We start from the raw sequence: 7,510 nt of genomic DNA, 5'->3' as shown, positions 1-7,510 counted from the left end.
TGTGTGTGTGTGTGTGTGTGTGTGTGTGTGTGTGTGCGTGTGTGCGTGTGTGCAACAGCCTTGTACATTTCCATCACGTTTGAAAATGTCCTCATATGAGGACATGGGCCTTCACAAGTCTAAATCACCCTGAGAGACAGACACCCTGCATGAGAGACAGATCAAAGCCGGAAGAGCTGTAGACAGCCTGGACTGAAAAAGTACATCTGCAGGGACAATAACAGTGTCTGGAGCATCTACGACCCCATGCATTTAGGCCAATGCTTTTTTTTCCCCAAGTCTTCCAGATCTGGGATCAGTTCCCTCTGTGTCCATATTATCATGTTTATTAGGTCATGACTGCAACAAGATGATCCTAGACCAGCACAACAGCTCTCAGGCATTCAGTTTATATAAGCCTCTTATCTACAGCTGTTTGTAATACGGGAGCAATGACTGATATGGGAAAGATCATGTAGCCTTATAGTGACTGCAAACGCTGATAACTTTAAGTATGTTTTAGTGCTTTTTAAAGAAGTGCATACACTGAAAGAAATACAGCTTCTCCGCACTATTTAAGAGTTGCTTAGAGCTCACTGTGTGGTACAGGAGAAGGGCTGTGATTTAAGCCGTCTGCAAAACGGTAAGTTAAGGGAGGGCCAAGTGGCGTTCCACTGCCTGACCCTGGGAGATGGACAGCAGAGGTCAGAGGTCAGTTAAGGAGTCCTCCTTTACATTAGCGAATTCTTCAGCTCATGGTGCCTAAGTCGCCATTCATAACCAGTTACTAGAGGGAGGAGAGAGAGAGAGGAGAAATAATGAGGACTATCGGAGTGGGTCTGCTCCAGAGATTTAATGCAGATTTCAAACTTAAACCTGAACCCTAATGCAGAGAGATGCACTACAAAGCTAGATTTGCAAGATGTGTCAAATTACACACTTATGCTGGGTTACGATCACACGAACTTAAACTCATCCAGGCAGCGTGCTCTTCTGTGAATCGCAGCTCTGTAGATCATCCAGGACACAGGGGACTCGTGGGGACCTGCTGTCCTGCTTGAGTCTGGCCCTGATTCCTGTCTGAACACATCCAGCAAATGAATGCCATCAGGAACATTGCAGTTTTAGAGCAATATGCGTTAGATTAGGACCTAAGGTCAACTCTGCAGGAGAGAATCATACCGTTAGGAGGAAGGTTGGAGATACCTGGTATACACTACATTAAACTGGCAGTGGCTAGTTCTTGTGTGTCAGACTGTGTTCATTCGGTTACTGTGTAGTATACTGTTACTCTGTTACTGAAACTATATGTTGGAGGCACAAAGACAAATTCAAAATTCGTTATGATTTTATGTACAAACATTGTTTATCTTGAGTACTTCGAGGGTCAGCTGATTCGGCAGGGTTCGTGGGTTAGGCTTCACCAGTGTTCCTAAACCGCAGCCCTGCACCCACATTTTACAGGGCTGCCTCTGTTGAGGGGGGCGTCGGCAGGTCTCTAAATCAAGTGCACAGGCAGCAGATGCTGTTTAGTTGCCTCCCTGCAGCAGTAACACAGGCAGAGATGCTTTTTCCAGCTGTCACAGTTGTTCAGAAGTTACATTTTCGGAGCTGCTGTTTAGCGCTGGGCCACGTTGCACAGATTTCCTTCACACTATGCACTAATCATTTTAGCACAAGTTACTTTCTCATCTCTGAATGGCCTCGGAAGGTCAGACGTTGCTGCTACGTTGGAAAAATTGGCCCCATGGTTTTTAAGTTGCACGGTTAAAGTTAGCATGGCAACCAGCAGAGATGCCAGGAATACCTCAAGCTCCACCATGCTAAAAGCAGCAGAAACAATGACAAATCCCATTTATTTATCCTGGATCAACTCAAAGGGGAGAATGCGTATACAAATAATTAAGCCAAGCACTTTCTTCTTATTTTGTGCCTGGAGACCAAACAAATCTGCTAATTCTTTCCACATGTATGACCGAGGGAGGTGAAGCAACCATATGTGTACCATATTACCCACCTCAGGCCTGGTCTGGGCTCAGTTCTCCCTGTTAGAGTTATAATGTTTATTAGTATGTGAAAAGTAAAAGCTGACAGTAGATCAGTGGTTTATTCAGAGGGGTTTCTGCTTCACAGGTTTCAGATCTGCCACAAACCCAATGAAGTTTAAGTACGTAATTTTCTACACGTAATATTCCAGTTGGGTGTTTACTGGACAGGAAATGGAATATGCGCAAGTAACAGTCACGAGTTTTTTCCCCACAGCGGCCAACAAGGATTACAACACACAAATAAACCTTAACGCATCAGTACCTCAGACCCCAAACCATGAACCCCATGTCGCCAACCCTAGAGCAGATTATTAAACAGTGTGGATGGATGAATAAGCAGACCGTGAAACACACAAACATAAATGACTTGTTTTCTATACATTGTCTGGTGTGAGGTTTAATGTATTCTGGAGTATTTGGAAAACTTGAATATTTTTGAAAATACAGATTTTTGTCATCTTTTGATATTTATAGGATCTACTAACATTATATTGGATTGGTTTATTAGTGCAGTATTAAAGTTTTTTTTTTAAACTGCTGCAACACATTTCTGAAAATGTGCCCCCCCCCTTTTTTTTTTTTTGCAAAAACACAAATTCAAAAACTCAGACTCAATTCACCAAAATACATCTACGTGGCAAAAGCAAATGACCGACCCAAAAGCATGTGAACTCATCTCACAATAAAAACTATGCCTTCAAAACACACAAACGTATCAAATGCAGCCACTACTGACCATTAACCAGGCACTACTGCAATCTCATCAATGCAGATGAGTTGATAACTGCACGAAGGGGGTATAAATATGCATGTTATATCCATATAAAATGTGAATACAGCCAGGCTAGTGCAATACAAAAAAGACAGCCACACTGTAAACTGTTATTTATTTAGATGCAAATGAGCTTTTGAGACAAAAATACAAATCAAACACGGAAGTTCCATAGGAACCTTTTGACAGAAAGAAAAAATGTTGATTAATGAATTTATTTTTTGCCACAATATGCCATGTGTGGACTGGGGCAGCCCAAATAATTTCATCTACATCACAAACAGGCATCCATTCATGCTCGTGAATACTACGATGATGCGAGCACGGCACTCTGGCTCCCTCTGTACTCGTTTAATCCCAAAGACTCCTGAGAAACAGCTGTCATGCTGGCCGTTTTCTCAACAACCTAGATGCTTGACTGTTGGTTGCCATGTCACCAAACACACCAAGATCACTGGAGTCATGGATATCGAAGGACAAACACAATATAAAGTGTCCAGCTGCCAGGCACACTAGTCTGCCATGGTAATGAACCCTCTTTCAAAGTCATTTAGTTCTTTTTCTCTTTCTAGCTGGCCCTGCTAAAGTGCCTGATAAGTGTCTGTTACGAGTCAAAGGAATCTGATCCCGGATCATCCCTCTGATCCCATATGTGCTGCCTTACGCCCTGAGGTGGCTTTAGCATTTTACATGCCACTACACTGCCTGTACCATACACAACACCTCCACCCGACTGTATGTTGTATGAATCAGGTCAATATTGTCTAAAGTTTGGCCCCCAAAAATCCTTTTGGAAATGTTTGGAAATGAAGAAAATGAAGGAAATATTTGTTGAATTGTGTTCAAATTGTGTGTGGGGGGGGGGGATCTGTAACCCAAGGCCATGTGAACCCTGCCATCTAGTGGTTAAGGTTGTCCACTACATGAGAGCTAAGAGTGGGAGACCATGTCCAGTGTCACAAGGGCCCAATATATTTCTGCAAGGACTAGCAGAAGGGGCATTAGAGTGATTTAATAGTGAGTGCCTGAGTGCTCCTATGCTGTTGGTGTGTGCTGGAAGGCGGGTGAGCATGGTCCATGCACTCAGGTCACTGACCTCTAGTGACCTTGTGGCTGGGTGGCTGAATAGTGTATATCTCTGGTCTGACATGGGAAAGCAATAATCAGAGATATTAGGGAGCATATTGAAACAGTCAGTGTATATGAGCCATGTCCGTGCTCTCTATCTCTCTCACATCCCCACACGGGAACTACATTTGCTAAACTTGGACACATTACTGTCTCACGGGCAAACCCAGAACTCAGTGACCCTGCCACTGTTTGAGATAATATGGCCTTAGTCAAAACTGTGTGTGAGAGAGAGAGAGAGAATTTGTGTGAATCAGCAGACATATCCTTGTGGAAAAGTGGAAGTTTTCCTGGTATGTATTAGCTATCTGTAGATGGTCTAATAATACTCTAATATTTTTGGAATATTACGGGAAAATCGGCATCGAAGACATCCAGAGAAGAAGCAGTGGGGAAGTTCTTCTGGGAAATATGAAGTGTCCAAATCATCATCTTCCAGTCTGAAATAAGAGATAATGTGATTCAGATGATAAACTAAACGATACACCATTACAACTATAAATACTTCCACATTGTTCTTTTCCTGAAGTAATTACAGGTTTATCTGCTTTTCTCAATAACAATGAAGAAAAAAGACTTCATAAAATAAAACCATACAGATAGATAATGACAGATAATGATATCTAATATTCATATGTTAGGGGAATACAATAAACATTCTTTCAGTAAATCCACAATCACATGTCTAAAGAAACGGAATACTTTATTTCAGTGTACTTGATTGTGTGACAGTGTGTTTCCCTAGGGCATGAATATGACAAAACACATCTTCGTGGGAGAGGCCAGAGAACTAACAGCAGAATTGGGGCAAGCTATCATTGACTCTCCAGAATCAGAAAAGGCTTTCAGAACCCTATACACCATCAAATATGTGGTTGACAGGGAGAAGGTGCTGCCATCCAGACAGAGCAAGCCTTGAACATAGCTGTAAAAAGAAATGCATATTAAAACCAGAGCATCATAAGGCCCCTAAACTACTTCAGTGTGTTTTTGAGGCACAGGAGCTGATCTGGTGTCAGTGCTCCTGAGACACTGGCGAAGATCATGGGCTTGTTTAGGCCAGCAATCCAAGAGGCCGCACACTGCCTGTCAACGGACTGATCTAGTCCCATCTCAGTGGCCTGACTTAAACCCTAAATGCCATGTGTGGTCCGGAGGAAGGAAGGGTCCTGGAGGAAGGAAGCTGATCATCTCCCTCATAAGATGTTTGACAGATCCGTAACGCGTTACAGGAAGGCATCCGCTGCTGTTACGCCCTCACACGTAGGAGGCAGCAGGAATGAAGCTGCCAGTAAGCGTGTTGCATTTTCCACCGTGTCAATATGAATAATACTAAAACACAAACAAAAACAAGTGTCCTGTCCCTTGTGTGTTGTCTCCGGCATCTCTCCCAGCAGGATCGCTTCGGTACGTCTGGACATGATCAACTCCTAGAAATGTTGGATCCACTTAATCATAAGGATAATGATTTAGAATAATACATCCCTTATACCAAAATATATATTTCAGCACTTAATTAACTCATTGTTTTAGATTTATTTTTTGATATATTTTAAGGGGGCCAAAAAATGTATATGTTCCACTGTACTGAACTTTGTTCCATGAGTTATTAATCTACAGGATTCACTAATAAATTTGCCAATTTAGACTTCAGTGTTCACTGGGAGACTTAGCCGGAGGTCTGTGTGCCCGTGTGTGTGTGTACGCATGTGGACGTGCGTGTAAATGACACTTGTGGATGAACAGTTTTGATGTGGTTTTTTTTTCTTCTTCAAACAGGCTCCTGTCATGTGTCATGTGTTTGTGTAAATTCCCCCACCCCCCTTGGCCAATAGGAATGCAGATGGAGGGCTTCCAGACAGTGGTCTCTGTTCCCAGAGGCCCACAGCTTCTGCTAAGTGCTCTCCGGACGTGGAGATATGAATTGGTTTTCCCATATCTTTACATGCTGTGACACTGTAGTTTGGGGATGGGATGCTTTCTTGCTACTAAATGGGGGCTCCTTTTAGAGGCAGAGTGCTACACAATGCTGGTGCCATGGCAGACTCCGCATTCTGGGATACCACCCTACCCACTACCCCCTGCTCCTTACCCCCTGCTCCCTGGCCCAAATGCTGCCAATTTGAGCTGAAAGAATCACACACAAACAAGAACACAAAGAATAGGAGCGACGAGAGGACAGAGGGGACGTTTCCAGGGCAACCTGCTTAATCCCACTGAAGTCCCATGTTGCATAGCTATTGATCTGTCTCTCTTTCTCTCTCTCCCTCTCTATCTCTCTCCATCTCACCTCCTCTTCCTCTGTGTCTCCCTCTGTTTCTCTGAACTTTGTTGGTTGGCTTGTTTTTGTACATGCCCTGGGCACTATGAGTGCCAGTCTGTGCCAAACGGGCACCAGCCCATCCCCCAACAGCACAGCCTCTGTGCGGGACCCGGGCAACGTCAAGACCAGCGCCAAAACCGGTGAGTTCAGTCTTCTGTTGCTGTTCACCTACCAATGCTTGAAGAACAGCGTAAAGATAAAGCGTGCTTGGCTGGCCTGCCACTAGGGGGCACTAGCAGCAGGTAGGGGGTTCTGCCCCGGTCCTGAATCGACCGAGGAAGAACCCCGTAGCAGCGCCCAGGGCCTGCTGTGTTAAGGTCTCTGATGGTACTGCCTCTTCCCTATCAGTCATACTAAATAAACTTCAGTTAGAGGGGGTGTGGCACTTATACTACAGGGAAAAAGCTATTTCAAAGTTTATTTAAGTATTTAATGAATAAAAACTCCTTTGTTAATTAATATCTGTGTATTCTTTACTTTCTTTTGCTATTTAGGTTGTTTACCTCAACTTCTATTTGATGAATCTTGAAGCAAACTACAGTGTATTAAGGCATTCTGAAACACGTTCTAGATGTTAGGGCAGCACGACTGGGATACTGAAAAAAAGTCTTCTTGAAATGCATTTTTTTATGTTTAATATTTGTCTGTAAGATTTTCACACTTTTAAGAATGCCTGTGAGAGACAGACTGGTCAGATTTAGCCCCGCCCTCTCTCCTGCTGTGTAGGGTTCAGCGTGTTTATATCGCCATCCTCTCATTGGCCTCCTGCATCCTAGCAGCAGTAGCCGTCATCTGCTGCAACCTCAGGAGGCAAGGCAGCATATATGGGATCAGAGGGCTGATCTGCGATCAAATTCCTTTGACTCGTAACACACACACTTATCAGGCACTTTAGAACTGGAGTGCTGATGCGAGATCAGCTTCCTCTGGCCTATGTTGTTTGTATCCGTAGGGATTTAAAAGACAAAACCAGTGCTGGTCTCAGCTATGTTTGATCTCATTGTTTATGTTATGTTGTTTCCCTGTACCACTGCCGCCGTGTGTGTGTGTGTGTGTGTGTGTGTGTGTGTGTGTGGGTGTGTGTGTGGACTGAGATTGATGTTGACATGGCTGGGATCTGTTGGAGCCACTCCTCCTGCTTTACGGGTCACGGCCCCAGGTTCCCCCTCATCACCACTGGGACATCCATGGCGTTAACCTTCCACAATCTCTCCATTTCTTCCTTCAGTCCCAGGTGCTTATTCCAAATTCTCATATTCC

The sequence above is a fragment of the Electrophorus electricus genome, chromosome 21 (genome assembly GCF_013358815.1).
Source record: "Electrophorus electricus isolate fEleEle1 chromosome 21, fEleEle1.pri, whole genome shotgun sequence".
Lineage (NCBI taxonomy): Eukaryota > Metazoa > Chordata > Actinopteri > Gymnotiformes > Gymnotidae > Electrophorus > Electrophorus electricus.
The sequence above is the reverse complement of the archived record's forward strand: the minus strand, read 5'-3'. Positions refer to the sequence as shown.